We start from the raw sequence: 16,924 nt of genomic DNA, 5'->3' as shown, positions 1-16,924 counted from the left end.
TGCCCTCAATTTCCCAGAATGCACTGGTACAGCCATGCATCCATACATGCTGCTTAAACTCACTGCACACATGGTCAATGGGTTGTGAAAAAAAGCTGTGGCAGGGCCACCACCCTACCCAATCACGTCCTAGTAAAACCTTTCACGTCCATTGTAAGTCAAGTCAGGTGAGGAGGTGGCAAACCAGCGGCAGTAGGTTGTACTTTGAGTGGGGATGGGGCCTTACATGACAACAGAAACAACAGGCAGTGATATCACAGGGCAGGGTGGGAGAAAGGAAGGATGGGAGAAAAGACAGAATCATGCACCCACCATGGAGGTTATTGTACGGGGGGCAGCATAAAATGTTTTAAAATTATCCTCCTCACTTCTCTGCCTCACATTCTGCGTTCCCACATTAGAGATACACAGATAATAGGTGATTTAAGTGCACAGTATTCTTCTGTATTAGATGTGCACATATCTCCATCCTGCACTGACTGTGAACCCTGCCCTTTCACCCCACCCTTCCCACACACACTGGTGTTGCAGATTGACTTCTCTTGGTAAAGCCACAGTAGGGTGATGGAGCAGCCGCCTCACGTTTTCACCCCAGCAGATTCCTCACCACAGTATCCCCCCGAAGACTGGCTCTGGCATTTCTGAAAGTAAACTCTATATTTGAGGCTGGCTCATTTCAACAGGTCCTGAATTTGACATCACTCTCAAATTTCTGTGTAACACAATCATCAATGAATGCACTGTTTTAAGATTTAAAATGATGGAAAGATTCTATTGCAAGAATACAAATATCAGTTTCATTTTTTAAAACTAATATCCAGCAGCTTTTTCTCACTGTCCATTTTGGGGCAACATTGCATAGAGTCCTTGACATATTTATGAAGTCCTAACCTCGAAAAATACTGCCAGCAGCAGGTCATAATTCTTTGATATGTAACCTATAGTTTTCAAACAGTGACCTGAACAGACTGGCTACTGGGAATGTATGTGTTTTTTCCTTAGCAAGTTCTCCTCTGAGACTTATTTACTGAAATACTTTATTACCTCATCACTGAGCATAATTTAAACCTGCAGTTAAGCACTCAGCATTTAAATAAAAGCATGCATCATTTTGACAACATTTTGTCAAGAGGGTATAAAATTTTCACAAACTATTAGCCCCAAAATTTCTTTAAAATTCTAAATGATTAGCTTTTCCAAAAGGAAAAAAGTATCCTAAATTACACACATTCAGCAAAGCACATTTCAAAGCTCCAATTTTTGCCTTCTGTGTTTTAAATGTAACCATTCTGGATTAGCAAAATATTTGAATTTAATTAATGCTATCTAAACAAAAGAACTGCTTTAATCCAGAGGAGAAATGTGTTGACTTGTCAATGTGAATTTAATTAGTATCTTCAAGTCTAATTCCAAAAAAAAACCCTTTAATTTAATTATCACATTTATAAAAAAACATCATCACATATTCCTTGGTCTGAACTGTTTTGCCATACAATCCAGATTGTTGTTCTGAAGTAGGAGAGTGCTTCTAACAAGCTCAATAAGCTTCAAGAGCATAAATTTAGGCTCAATAACGTCTGATACATTAAATTCAATCTCTTTTCTGTTTGAGAGAAGGTGATTTAGCATCTTTTCATCATTTTTTTCCATGTGAAGGAAGTGAGATGCTTCTGGTTCAACCACTGATCAGGAAATGTACCAGTTGCACTTAATTCCAAACTTTTAAATATATACATTGGTGAGAACAATTGCTGTTAGTTTCACACGTAGTCTGCAGGGGGGGAGAGACAGTTGCTGCAAATGATAGTTCACTTAATAAACATTGATCTGAATTTTTCTGGGTGCTTAAGAAGAAATAACTATTTTGAAGTATTCACTAACTAAAATCCTTTAGCACCTAGAGAGCCCCACCAAAGACAGGATTTCATTGTGGTAGGTCCTGTACATACACACAAAAAGAGAGACAATCCCTGACCCAAAGAGCTTGCCACCTAAATAGATAAGGCAAAAGAACTATCATCAACATTCTTCAGATGGTGAAACGGAGACATAGGAAAATTAAATGACTTGCTTACAGTCAGAAAAGAAGGCCATGTCTAACCTACAGGGACCAGAATGGCATAGCTACAATGCTGTAGCTACACCCACATAACCCTGTAGCATAGGCATAGTCTATAGCAATGGAAGGGGGTTTTCTACCTCCCAAGGTAGCTAGGTTGTCAAAAGCATTCTTCCATCAACCTACTTACATCTACAGGGGAGTTTTGCCCAGTCAAGCTACGGCGCTCAAGGGTGTGTATTTTTAACACCCCTGAGTGCAGTAGTTATGTTGACCTACGTTTTAAGGAGTAGCCCAGCCTGGAGCCTGGCAAAGAAGAGAATTGAACTCAGGTCTCCAGAGTCCCAGTCTGATGCCCTATAACCATAACTCAACCTTCCTCTCTAGCCAGACTTATGTAAACATTTTTCATGTTAGGGGACAAAGAAGAGACATAACTTTTGGGAAACCCAGTTGCTGACCTGCTCTGCATTTTTACAGTTTAGCCATTCATTCACTCTCACCATAGTTAAATGCCTGTGTCCAACATCTTCTCTCTCTCAGCAGGGCCCTGACACAGCCTGATCTGTAAGGTCTTGACATATGCTGCCCCATTTCAGTGCCTACAACATTTCTTGAAATATATATTTTCCATCGATTTGTCCAGCTCTGCCCCAGACCTGCAGTGTGACCAAGGGCTAGTCTCTTCCCATGTCTGAGCCTCTTTTTCCCCGCCCACTTCTTGCATATTTAGATTGTAAACTCTTTGGGACAGGGATTCTCTCTTACGACAGAAGGTCCTCAGCTCATTTTTTTCCTTCATAAGATTCTTAGCCACAAAAAGCCTGAATTGTCTCTCTATTAATCACAAGTTAAATCTAAAACTAAATATTAATGCGGTGTATAAAAAGTCAGATTTGAAAAGGCAAACAATCCACATTTTCTAATATGTCTGTGCGCCATATCCTGCCATTAATTTTATTGTGGAAGCCTGATTTAAAATAGACAGAAAAATAAGGCCCAACAACATTAACGATTTCTTCTACGTACCAGTTACCACATTTAACAGCAAACCATCCTTCCCTTTGCTAAAATCCAATTCTGCTACTAAGTGATATTGTGAAGGAACTTAATGCAGGTACCTATTTAAGAAAATAAAACCCCACACCTGAAGAAGAGCTCTGTGTATCTTGAAAGTTTTCTCTTTCACCAACAGAAGTTCGTCCAATAAAAGGTATTACCTCACTCACCTTGTCTCTCTAAGAAAATAATTACATGCATTTTGGAAAAAGCTTTGATCAGATTTCTACTCAGAAATAAGAGAGACACCTCTGCTGGGAAAGAGAAAAATTAAAATACCCTTACTAAACTTGATGTTTTTTAAACAATGCATGGTTCATTATATATATATATATATATATATATATATATATATATATATATACACACACACACAATTCAATAGAATTTGTTTAAACAAAGAAATCCATATTTTCCTTGTATAACTAGCAGACAAGTTAACCCATCATCTATGCAGAGAAATAGAAAGACTGGGAAAATGCATATATCTGAGGACTTCAGAAATCAAGCATCTTGTATGATAGTAAGAAAGAGCCTTCTTAATTAAAAAGAAAAACAATTAACCTAGAACATGTGACAGAAAATATTTCATTCAACATTATATAAAATCTTTAGGTGTCGTAGTAAAAGTGATGTAGGATCTAATGCTGCAGTCTTTACTCATGCAAGAAGCACCTACATTGGCTGCAAGAAAACTATGTACACGAGAAAAACATACAGCATTGGTATACAGCTTATTGTGATATACCACACAGGAGCTTTATTATATTGCTTGTATAAAAATCAAAAGAAAACCCCTTCTTTAGAAGGAGTGGATGTCACACTGTAAAATCTAGCAAAGAATAAGATACAAATTAGAACTCACATACTGAACTACAAAACCATTTTAAAAGGTTTCAAGAAAAGAAACAAAGTCTATCCTCCCAGCATTGCATAGCTGGACCTACTCTTGTTTTGCAAATACTTCCATGCACTAACTATTTTGGTGAGTGTTTACATTTTTTGTCTAAGCCAAAATAAAAAACAAAAACAAAAAAAAAACCCTCCCGCTTTTTGAAATTCAAAAAAAAACCAAAACCCTGCTTTTTGGCAAAAAAGAAAATTTTCATTAATTCCCCCAGCTGGAGTTTCACCATTTTCCAGGGCAATTTGGCGGTTTTCCCAACATGCAAAGCCTCTGTGGGTCAGCACCAGCAGGGTTCATTTTCACAAGATCAGTCTTCATGTATGTAATGCAGACTATTGTCTAAATACATTATGAGCATAGCTAAGGCCACTTGATTGGGTGCCTAGTTTCCTGGCATTTACTCCCCATCAGCCGGCTTTTAGCACACATTTAAGGGACAGCGCCTAGTAATACTGGTCTCTCATTTGAAAGAGGTCATGTAGCCATATTCTACTATGCAGTGCATCTTGGACTATGCTCGGGTTAGGCAAAATGCAATTCACATGACAGAAACTGAACTGGAATTGCTTTAAAGGGGGCAAGTATCAGAGGGGCAAGTATCAGATCCAGACTAACACAGCTACCAAAAAGGATTCTTTGCTGCTTTTAAAGGGGGCATAACTTGCCCAGACCAGTTTCTGCTGCACATGCATTTTCCTCTTTCAAAAAGGAGAAAGGTCTCTGAAATATATGCATGCAAATCAGAGTGTCCCCTAGGCTAACTCTGAGCCCGCTTCATCTCCCATCTGATTGCTAAATACATTCCATATAAATACAGCAAAAGCTAGACATCATAGCACATCTAAGAGGTCAGGGAATCATCATTTAAAATCCCACATTTACTTACACTTTAATGACTTAGACACACAGAAAAGTTTCATGTGTATTTACATAGCTGGAGAGCACCTTCAGAAACTATGCACTGGTAATTCTAAATATAATAAAAAATATTACCCCACCCAGCTTGTATCTTTAATATCCTGGGACCAACACGGCTACAACAACACTGCAAATTACAAGTAATCACATCAGATCGTGTGGTGGTTTGATGACAGACTATAATAAACCCACAAAACTTGTGGTCACAAGGTGAAAGTCTAGTGTACTAACCCTTCTTTTGGTTTGTATGGCTTGGTATGTTTTTTTTTAAAGGAGTCACAACTGGTATGTTATTATTGTTTATTATCAGAGACCCTTTATACAAAATCTATAAACTTCATTTATAATTTTTAGCATCCTGAGTGGTCTGAGGCATAATGTTTTATGATAACACGTTATTCTTGCATAGTTTGTCATATATCTGTGCAAAGGGATGAGGCTATACCCAGCCCTCCACACTTCACATTATAATGCTACTTAAACTGCCATGTATCCTAAGAGAGCCTAGTGTTTGTTTTAATAAGCAGGTTTGTGAAGGTCAGCTTCCCAAAAGCTTGGGCACGGAAGGATCATTGTGATTAGGTGCTGATTTTGATAAGCTTCTTAGACCCAACCCACAAGGCTTTTCTGGATTTATGTGCCAGTATTTCAATAAAAGAGCTTCTTCCATACGTACACCTTCTTAACATCCTAGTTTGCCTTTAACTCTTTGATTCACCTTTAAAAAATAATCTGGGGCTTCTCCCCCACACACACACCTCCCACATTTCTTCTTAAAAAGACATTGTGAGAAAAATACACAAACTCCTTCCTGATAAGGTGTAGGTCTGAGTGTCTGCTGTATTGATTGATGTCACACATACACACATCTTAACTTGGCGATATACCTGATGTTTTTCTTCCAGGTTAGTCTCAGAGCTCTTCCTTTGAACATCTAAGCAGCAGCACAGCATTATGATGCACAGCATTCACAGTACATTTTGCTATATTTTATTTTTAAGTGAGTGTGTCTCTTTCACTTTACATTAATCAGATATTCAAGCTGAGTCCTTATGCAGATCCCTATAAATACACCCCAGACAGAAAGAACAGCATGGAGTCCTGAAAATACCCCTTTGAGGGGATAAAGTATCTCGACTCGTACCTCTTGGTGGTAGGCGGCAATGAGGACTGGGTCTGCCACAGAGTCTTCGTGGCATAGCGCGGTTACTGAGGCAGCCACTGCCTCATCCGGAGATGAGGAGGACAAGATGGTGGCTGGTACCAGAGCCTGCTCCCTGCCCTCGGCCCCTCTTTTCCATGGGCTGTAGCATGGTTCAAGCAACACAACTAGTGCCATTTACAATGTGAGATAGAACCGTGTTTTAGCCATATTATGTTTATTTCATATTTATACTGTGATAGCGCCTACAGTCCAAAACTAGGAAGACTGTAAACTCCTCTTGTGAAATAGCTCAATTATGACATTTCTTGCATCTCAACCCCACATTAGTATTTTCCTCTTCCATATCCCAAACATTTATTTGGCCAGAATATTAACTATAGTGGTTGGCTTGGTTAATTGATAACCAGTCCAATTTAGGATAATCGCTGCTTGCTTCTGTCAGAACTGTTTAATCAGAACACTACAGAACAGGCTTTTTGATTTTAGTGGTAATTTACTGCTAGTTAGATGGGCTTGCTCTGAATTTAAGGAAGGCAGCATTGAGCTGCATTGGATGACAAAAGAAGTGGTGCATTAGTCCTGAAGGGTAGTAATCACTTGAGCAGTGTGTATATGCAGCTCACATGCTGAGCCAGGTCAGGCTACAGCAGTGGATTGGATGGGAGACCACCAAGGAAAACCCAAGCACTGCAGGAAGTGGAAAAGAAAAACGGTAAGTAATTTAAAGGTGTCCTTATTTGAGTCAAAGAAGCCTTTATTCACCCTGCTCTGTTCCCTGCACTCCTCTCCTCTCCACCCCCTTTAGGACTGTCTGTTTATGTAGGCCTGCTTGCCAATAGAGCCTCACACTAGCATCTGTTTTAGATTCAGCCCAATACACCGCAGCCATTAACCCGCTCTGTTACAGCATTGGCAATTCAGCAAGCTGCACTCTTCTGAGTCAGCACTGCACCAGCCCCTGTGCTGAAGGGTTTGCTGCAGGTGCAGTTTTTCAGATGAGAAAGAGACCTTAATCATCTTTTAATCATTAAAGATATAATTGCAAGAGCAGGGGTGGTAATCATGGTTTCCTGGCAACATTCCAAGTTGGTTAATTGCAAGGAGAATTTCAGCACACAGAATATAATGTCAGCTGGAGAAAGTGCACACTCCCCTTACATAGTTGCACTTTGCTGGATAGCAAGAGAGTTAGAGATTTTTCTCTGTAAATCTGTTGGCAAGGTGTGGAAAGAACGTTGGGATCATTCTGGATAAGAAGCATGGCATAAATGTACTGTGAGTGTAACTCTGCACATTTTAGACTGAAAAATTAATTTGCATCTAAATACATTCCAGTATGATCACAATGTATTTCAGTAACTGTGCTGGATAACCCCAGAAGTTTAACTTAGTCTTCCATTTTCATGTCCCAAAACTAAAACAAGGCACAAACTTTCAGAACGAGATATTTGTGCAGAAAAGGGAAATAAATATTGGCAATAATTTTCCCTTAGTCACCATGATTAATACAGGCTACAACAAAACCCTGCCAAGGGTTGGCACCAATACCATTGAGGTTCATCAAATGAGGAAAAATAGGTTCAAAGGCATAAATGAAAATGTTTTAATTTCACTTTCACAGGACTCTTCAGATAGGATTAAAGCTTCATTTTAGCCATGTTATCTTTGAGCATATATTTTCCTGTGTGATTCAGCACACTAGTATTACCTATTGGTTATCAGGCTTTTTACTAGCTCAGGGATTTTTATTTCTCATTCCATAGGTACAAACAAGAAATCTCTGGATTAACCGATTTTTAAAAGTTTCCATAAAGGGCTCAATCCAAAACCCATTGAATTCAATGAATATCATTCCACTGACTACCGTGGGTTTGGGTCAGGCCCTAATTAAGAAGGGCTATCGATAACATTGGTTATATAATTAAAACCAAGGTCACTGGTCACTTTCAATACCAATTCTTACTAACTAGTTTTTTCTATTGACTGATCTTAAGACCTCATCGTGTTTGACTATGCAAACATCAGTTGAGGAAGGGACATGATGGCACTACTGCCTACGAAATATTAGCCATTCACGAACGGTCATTGTTTGCACTGGACTATTAAACACTTGTCTTGCAACAACTAGCCCTAATATTTCCACATTTAAACACTTTCCTCTGTCCCAACCAAAAATGCTTGCTACTATTTTCTCCCCAACATGCTGCTTTAGATTTTAGTGCCTATTGTCCAATAGTCAGTGGCTAGTTCACACCAGAATAGACTTTGTTAGTACAATACATTCTATTTAAATTCTTACCTTGGAAATAAATTAATGTCATTTTCCACCCTGTCCAGCTCCCATCTGCAGATTGGAGAGAGATATGTAAACAAATTGCCAGTTGGCCTTTTGGAAATGAATAGCTATTGGACAACTGGCTGCTGGTTACATTGAAATGGGGAAAGGAACTAGCTCTCACCGCAGATCACCTGCAGTGCGAGCTGTCCCATCCCAGGAACAAAATTAATTACCCCTGTAAAATATGATCACTGCACTAGACTGGCATCACACCTGTCAACACTGTGAGCCCTTTTCAAGATGTCCATTTGGGAAATAAAATGATCTGTGGCAATCAAGAAGTCTCCTGGTTGCCCTCCACAATAGCCTAGTACAACATGTGCATTCTATTCCATTTCCTCTTATACATTTTGAGCAGTATTCTACTACCCAGGAAGATATTTTCTATTCCAAATAATGGGCTTTGATTGTATGTAGATTCTGATAGTCTTGATGCGACAATTCCTACTAGATGAGTAAAACCATGAATTTCAAGGAGCAGGGTCTTGTGAAAATACTGTATAGTTTTAAAATAGCATGGCTTATAGGTTGCAAGATGTGTAACTGGCTTTTTGAATCGTATTTATCAATTGTCTCTATGATATGTCTCATGCAATAAATATGAATCTTTCAGATTAGTGGAAATGAAGGTAAATTCGCTTTTGAAAGATAGTTTCATCGAAGGAATTTCTTCTACATAGAAATGATGAGCAATAATTAGACACATTCTTAAATAATTATTTAATAATATGGGGAATGTTTTGCATGCATATTATACACAAATAAAAGCCCCTCCCTACCCCCAATCCTGACAGATCTGATTTGGAGGCACACTTTATCAACCAAGTCCATTTGGGGGATGTGTAATGGTATTTTATTGCATTGGACACCATCTTCATTAAGACAAAGAAAAGTAACCAAATGGAATATGCATGTAGCATGGCTTTGCTATATTTCTGCAAGCACCCAACTGGCAGCTACTTGGCTGTTGGCCACTCAAATCCAAAAGACCATCTGCCAACTGGTTCACGTTTATCCCTCCCAGGGTTAACAGATGTATGCTAGATGGTATGGGAATGGTGTTTTACAGAAGCAATTAGTTTAATCTTCAGATAAACAGATTAAATGCCAGGCTATTTGGAACAAAAAAGAAGTTTGCTTCTCCCAATTCCAGAGTGAATGGCTAACTAGAAGCCAATGAGCTATTGGCTATTCAAAATTGAAAGGCCACCAGACAACAGTACTAGCTTTATTCTTTCCTGTTTTGATTCCTAGTGATGGACAATATAGGATTGATTGATTTCTAGATTACAAATAACTACAGGTATTTGTGCTCATTTTGATTAGTGTACTTTATTCAAATTACAATCTAACAGCCAGTTTGACATTCGATTAGCCAAAACTGAACTGGTTAGTTGATGGGTCTTTCAAATGGAAATCTAACTGGGATTTTTAACACTAACTCACTGTATGACCTTGAGCAAATCACTTAAGCTCATGTCTTATTTCCACCACTTCCCCTCTGTAAAATGAGGCTAATAATGTGATTTAACTTAGAGGCTGTTCTGTGGCTTAATCAATTAAGGTTTGTGATGCCCTTTAAGATGGCAGGAGCTGTAGAGGAACAGAGCATTATTATTAATTATTCTAATCAATTAATTTTTATTTTATTCTCATGACACAAGAGAGGGTTGTTTTGGTTTAAACGCTCTTTTCTGCCATTCCTTTGCTTCTCCTCGTGTAAAGAGTTACTTTCACACTGGAGAAAACCAAATGAGAAGCTTAATCGCAAATAAAATAAATTGCCAGTAATTTCTACTATCCCCTCTGCTATTATGGAAAAATTTGCATTTGAATAGGGGCTTTTTTCCATCACAATCCAGCTTCACCTTGATCCTGCACTATAATCATCATCCTGCATTTATGAAGTCACAGCATGTTGCCGTAGAAATTATGTCACAAATTCATCATTATGACTTCCCCTGCAGGAGCAATTGAAGCTGAAGATCGGCTGTAAGAGTTACCTTTTTACAAGCTCTGGTTTAAAGATATTTTAATATTTTTAAAAAGGTATAGAATTGAGATTAACCATCAGAGGGAGTTATTCCTACATGTCATAAGTATCAGAGGGATACAAGATTATCTCTATAAATTGCAGACATCATAAAATATGATCAAGAGACTTTATGGAGAATGATTTTTGAAATCAACTCTAATCTCTGAAAGGTTTCCATAAAAACAGACCATTAGCTTAAAAAAAAAATTCAAAATCCCAAACACAGAAGCAGTATTGCAATAGTGAAGTTACAGACAACATATTCCAGTTAGGAAGGCTCATCTTTCAAAGTGCTGAAAGGGATGGGTACATTGTCCTGCACATTGCTGTGATAACCTGATAAGCAGCTAGCTACCGTGGCAAGAAAAATTTCAGAGTGAACTTTAAGGTAAATAATTTATACTTAAAATATTTTAGAATTTTCCACTAGGTTAAGCCCCTATTTCTCCTACTTTCCCAGAGAGATAGGTGTTACATTGTCTAATCAGAACCACAGAAGTACTTTTATACTGGGGGAAAACCTTAAAACAAAGACTATATGTGTTATAAGCAATGCACTCTGCTAGTAAGTGTCTTATTATCCTTCTTAATTATTGAAAATAATCCACGTTGGATTAAGAGCTCCCCCAACCCCTCATAGCTAGAACTGAGAACCATTCAATGAGACATTAAAAACATTAGCTAGTAGCCCAGTGCGTCAGCTCATCAGTTCCAGGGACACATGCAGATGTTTAATATAACTTAGGGCAATGTGTATAAACGTTGCTGATGCTTGTGTGTGTGTGTGTGTGTGCAGGTGTGTGTGCACTGTCTCAGTGTGGGTGAAAACATCCAGATCACTTTGGAATGGCACATTCTGAATTGGGACTGGCCATGTGGCAAAAATGAGGCAAGAAAAATCATAGCTGTGATATATACAAGTCTCCCTTCCCTAAGACTTTTAAGCCCCCCGAACCTGAAATCTGTTCCATCTAGATGGACCCCTACCCTACACCCATGCAGAGCCCTGTTGAAATGCTATATGTGAGGATTTCTACATGCAACTCAAGTTGCAGGATCAGGGCATCAGTGAAGGAGCCATAACAACTTTTCCCATTCCAAGAGTATGTACAACAGCACAGTCTTGAGTGTCAAAGCCCCTTGCCGGGTATGAGTAAAGAATAGGCTCTACTGGTCTGTGCTCTGGGACCCAGTTCCTGGAGTCATGTGATAACGTCAGAATCTCAGTTTTTATCAACAAATGTAAGTTTCCAGTCCTCACAAAAAAAAGCTTGAAAACCTGACCTGAGCATGACTGTGGGTCTCCAGATAGATAGCCTGGAACACTAGCTCCAAAAGGGGAAAATGGCCGCATCTAGATGGGGAGTCCCGCCAACACCTCCCTTCTCTCCTAAAGGGAGACTCTTGCTGCTACTCCTGGGGAGGAATAGGCACCATGCTCCTTCCTCTGCCTCTCTGGGCAGGGAGGAGGGCCCTCTGTCATCACCACACCAAAGAGGTGTGATCACAGCATGAGGTCTAAACCACAGAGTGCCCCACACTGTGCTGTTCATAGGTCCCCAAAATGCCTTAATCCCATTCTGCCCCTGACTCTTCCATCACTAAGCCGTTGGTAAGAGTGAAGCTGGGTTAATAGGGCACTTTATTTACCCCTCTCCACCACAAACACCATCATTCCTTAACTCCTGGCTTTCCAATAAGCTGCAAGATTAAAGTGCCTGAATTGTTTTACAGTGCAGAATCCCTATTAACACATTACCTCACTCAGGAGATCTCAGGAGGTATTGTTTTTAATAGGACATCCCTTTGTTTCTGTGGGTTTTCAAGAATTTATACTAAAGAACCTGCACCAACATTTCTGACCAGCAAAACGTCCAGTGCCTGTGTTCAGATTGGAGAATGAGGGCCTAAATGTCAGCTAGCTCACTAGCATTTGCATTAAAACCTGCAGCAATTGTAATTCCAAATGCTAGTAAAAAGGTGGCCCTACTGCAAACTGCACACCAAGGTTTTTAACTAGAGCTGCTCAGAAAACCATTTGATTTCACACACAAAAAGAATGAGCTTTTGAAGTTTGCTCCCCATTGAAACAAAAATGACACTCTGACATTTTTCACTGGGTGGGGGAGACCCCAGAATAGCCAATAGCGCAGTGATGAGGGCATTCAGCAGGGAGATCTAGGTTCAAGGTCCTGCTCTGCCTGAGCCTAGTCCCTCATGTCCCATGCCCAGCCTAACCACTGGGCTACAGAGTCAGTCTCTGTCTGTCCCAATAACTATTTAATGATTTATATGAAGTGGAACAGCTCCAACTGAAGTGCAACAGCTGAGTGATTTTCGGCACTTGGCTAGGACCCGGGAGGCCCTGGTTCAGTCTCGCTCAATATCACAATGAATGGGCACCTCGAATTTACCCAGCTGCCTAACAGGTACCTGATCTATGGGGTTAGGGCTGTCAGAAGCAAGCTGGCCACATCACTCCCTTGCTGCAAAACTGATGAGCCTTCCTTAACCAGGTCAGCCCGGTGAGGCTTTGGTATGGAGGAACTTTAACTGTCAACAGGAGAGAGAGTGACTGCCCTTATAGTCCAGTGCTTAGGGCATGACATAGGGAGATGGAGATCATGGATGTCCCACATCCCCAGTGAGTGCTCTCGCCCCCAGGCTATTAGCTATTCTGGGAGCTCACTCTCTCCCCCCCACCCCACCTGAGGAACTTTTCCAACACAATTTTCATCAAAACAGATACATTTCCATAAAACAGTTGTTTCAATGGAACGGCAGGTTTTTTGACAGAAAATAGTTTAGTCAAAAAATTTGACCCGCTCCATTTTTAAGCACCATGGCATCTAAACCTGGTCAGGGCAGGTCGAACAACCTGGTAGTAAAGAATACTAGCAGCTGATGCACACAAGCATTTCCTCTAAAGTTATCTTGACCCAGTCTGTCCTTAGCATCTCTCTCAACCAACCACTTACCTTTTGTCTGAGTGGCTGTGTTATTGCTTGATAAATGCTTCCCTTAAGTGTTTCTTTACCACTCTGCTAAATGTCTCTTATCGTTTGATCTAAACAGTTGCTAAGCATTTCCCCAACTGCTGGGAGCACTTCACAGGGATACGAAGTTAGATGGGCTCTGCAGCTGGAAGAAGTGGTCAGTTCCCAAAATTCACAATCCCTGTGCAGTGTGGATGCTGGCTAGCACCATGCGAGTGCTGCTACTCTACACAAGCCTTCCCACTATTCCCCACTGTGTGTCCAGAAATTCACTTCCCACAACTCACAGGGAAGAATTCACAGTTCACTAGGAAGGAATTCATAGAGTAGCCCACCTTACTGCAGCACAAAGAGCCATATGATGTGCCCCCAGATGGCTTAGTGCCACACACGAGTGACTGCAGCACCTGAGCGAACACAACACCTTAAGTATTATTGCACAATGAGCTGGGTTAACTCGAGACAAGTAATTCCAGTGAAAGTCACTTGAGTTAACACTTCAGTGAAGACACAGCCTCATGCTCTTGCAACTTCCTCAGGTGAGGGCCCTGAAATGAACAGGGTGAGTGCATTTGGGGCCACAGAATGGTGTCGTATTGGGTGCACAATGACACAGGGACCAACCATGCAGTAATTGATACATAGGAGTTGGTTAACACTTCTCGTAAGTGGTTTGACTTATTTGGTTCTGAACTCAATCGTAGGGCATGTCTCACTTGAGTTTGGGGGGCTACATATTTTAGAAGTTAATAACTGTCGATTTAGGAACATCAGAATTGTCCATTCAATTTCAAGGGTTTGAAAGAGCCCCTAAACACTGGGAACAGTAGGAGAACTAGAGACCACAATTACTGGGAAAAATAACTTCCAGTTGATCTGTATGAAGACTCTGTGTTTGGTGTATATTGATTAATTCTGTTTTCACTTGAGTCCTTCTGAAGACTAAGCATATGGAAAGCACTAGAGAAAAACTAGAGGTTCCCCAACACAACCAACAATGTCAGAATGAAGGCCAGCAAAATGGCATATGGTGCTAGAAGAACCATACAAGAAGGAACTAGAAAATGGAGGCTTACTGCCACCATCACCAGCTTCATTTAAGAAGTCAAAACCCAAGTTGAACTGCAGAGAGATGTTGCCATTTAACATTATTACTGTACTTCAGATATTTTTATAGACAAATATTAAGATTATAAGAATGGCCATACTGTGCACAATGCCTGTTGCTACATGAAAACTCTGGCTTCTGTTTGGTTTTTTGAAGAGGGTGCAAAGAAAGCGAATGACGAAAATCCTTATTTAATTGCCTAAGGGTAAAAATTTTTTAGCTACGCAAATAATGAAGAGAACAGGGGGAAGAAGTTATGTTATTTGTACCAATGATTGTTGAAAAGGTTTCATTTTTACAGACACAAGCCCAAGTCCAAATCAGAACCACAGATCCTGACCCAAATAAGGTGTGCGCTGAATCTGGATTTTTGAACATGGAGGTAAGTTTTGGTTTGGAAGGCTCAGAGTCTTGATTCACATCTAAATTATGCATGTAAAGTCCAATGTTTGTCAAGTCACAAGATAAAAGTGGAATGATTTTTTACTGCGATAAACAACTGGATTCTATTTATTTCATATCTCTGAAGTCATAAGGCAGTTTTCTGTTGTATACAGATGTTCTAGCTAATTCCACCATTTCCTTTATTCACAGGTTCAGTATGGCGAATTATAAGATACTGCAAAAGGGCATGGTACCAGCTCAAAGAAAGATGGTATGGCGTCTAAAAATGGAGAATTGGTAGCTGCATATTAAATCACTTTAAAAAAAACTTGTTCTTCAGCAGAAAGGCTTGAATTTCTAGGATAACAAAGGCGCAGACGTAGAACTTCAAGTGCTGCTTACAGAGCAATTCAGCATTTAGATAGTTCAGAAAAGTAGAATCTTGTGTCTTTGGACTTTTAAGCACTTAATGCTTTAAACTTGATGTACCTACACTAAGAAAGGAAACACACACTCCATCCCCATTCCCCCTCATCACCCACCTCCCTGTAGCCCTACTCAACTGTAAACCCCTCTGCACATTTCTAGAATACACGTGTACTATGGCATTGAAGGTAGCGGGAGCTTTTTTGAAGAGTCTCCTATTGGTACAAGCCTCCATTTTTCCAATACCAAGTCAGCTAGGCTTAGTGGTACAACAGAAACCCTCCAACAATTTTATTTTAAATTTCGTAGCTTCACACAGTGTATTCCTCTGTGCATAGTGGAAGATTCTGACTAGAGTATTTAAACCTCTGACTTAACGCTCAGCATTTCATCTCCTTAACAAGTGCCAGTGCTTTACAAAACTGTTCTACAATCCCGCTCTTATAAAATAGTTTCAAATCAAATATGTTTTTGTTCCTCTTAGTTCTGATAACATGGCCTCCTTATTCTAGTGAGACTTTAGCACACTGAAGATTTAAAATGAACCCTTTGGAAACTACAGACGAGATTACATCCTTTAGAATGTCCTGTAAAACCCAAGTCATCAGTAGAGTGGCCCAAACCCCACAAAACAAACTTTGAAGGGGATCTCTCTCCATTCCCCTCACAGTAAGCTCCACTTCCTCACCAAATTTGTTACCTTTGGTGACTTCAGAGAAATACAGCCATCTGTACCTTTCACTTGGCTCAGTAGAAGGACAGGGGGTTTCTGGTCCACACTTACAGGGTGATGGGCTACCTGGCAAAAAATGCTGTCTCCTTTAGAGTGTCTTCTACGGGGGATAAAACATGTCCTTCTGCTCCATCTCTGTAGTATAGCCGGTGTAGGCACATCCTTCCCCTGCTTTTCAGAGACCCTTTCAAACTTTGGGAGAGGCCCCCTGACCTAGCGTCAGCCTCTCCCAAATCCCGCAAGGCCCTCCTCCTCCGTAGATCTGGACAAAGGAGATGCCTGTCCTATTTAAATACTGCTAATGGTAATTTTCCTACATAGCATTTGGATAGCACAGTATTAACAAGCCCTTCCTGCACATACCTTTGTAAAGGATTAATGATGCAAAAGTGACAATGACATTCTGATTCAAGGAAAGTTTTTGTCAGGCTTCAAACATTATTTTCATTGATAGCCTCTAATGAAGTGTCACTTCTTTACAGAAACACATGGGATGGCAAGTTTAATCTGTAATTAAATTCTAGCAAATTGGTATGAAGCACACTATTGGCTCTTCAGTACTTTGTGTTTAAGTTATCTGTAGACTGAGGCAAGAAACAAAACAGAGCTCAGTGTGATGTTCTCTTGTGTACAGGTGCAGCAATTCCAAGTCCAAAATGGCAACAATCTCTGCTCACAGGGAGAGTTCTTTAGAAATGTAAAGGTATAGTACACAAAACTATAGTAACTTTGTTTCATAGATCTGAAAGATACAAGAACTACTGTCATTACACAAGTTCAAGATACATATCTCTTT

At 40.0% G+C, this 16,924-nt stretch overlaps 1 long non-coding RNA gene across 5 annotated transcripts in view; it reads left to right on the top strand.

Moving 5' to 3' along the window:
* The window catches only part of LOC127056706 (uncharacterized), a 92,388-nt gene that overhangs the window by 51,190 nt on the left and 24,274 nt on the right, over positions 1 to 16,924 (top strand). For 2 of the 5 annotated variants that reach the window (XR_007775876.1, XR_007775877.1), the window contains exons 4-5: positions 14,887 to 14,967; positions 15,180 to 16,807. This is a non-coding gene — a long non-coding RNA (uncharacterized LOC127056706). Of the gene's footprint in view, positions 1 to 14,871; positions 14,968 to 15,179; positions 16,808 to 16,924 lie in introns of those variants that run through there. The other 3 variants (XR_007775875.1, XR_007775878.1, XR_007775874.1) reach the window with 3 other exon arrangements.

The sequence above is a fragment of the Gopherus flavomarginatus genome, chromosome 8 (assembly GCF_025201925.1).
Source record: "Gopherus flavomarginatus isolate rGopFla2 chromosome 8, rGopFla2.mat.asm, whole genome shotgun sequence".
Lineage (NCBI taxonomy): Eukaryota > Metazoa > Chordata > Testudines > Testudinidae > Gopherus > Gopherus flavomarginatus.
Note: the sequence above shows the minus strand (reverse complement) of the source record. Positions and strands in the feature narration are given on the sequence as shown.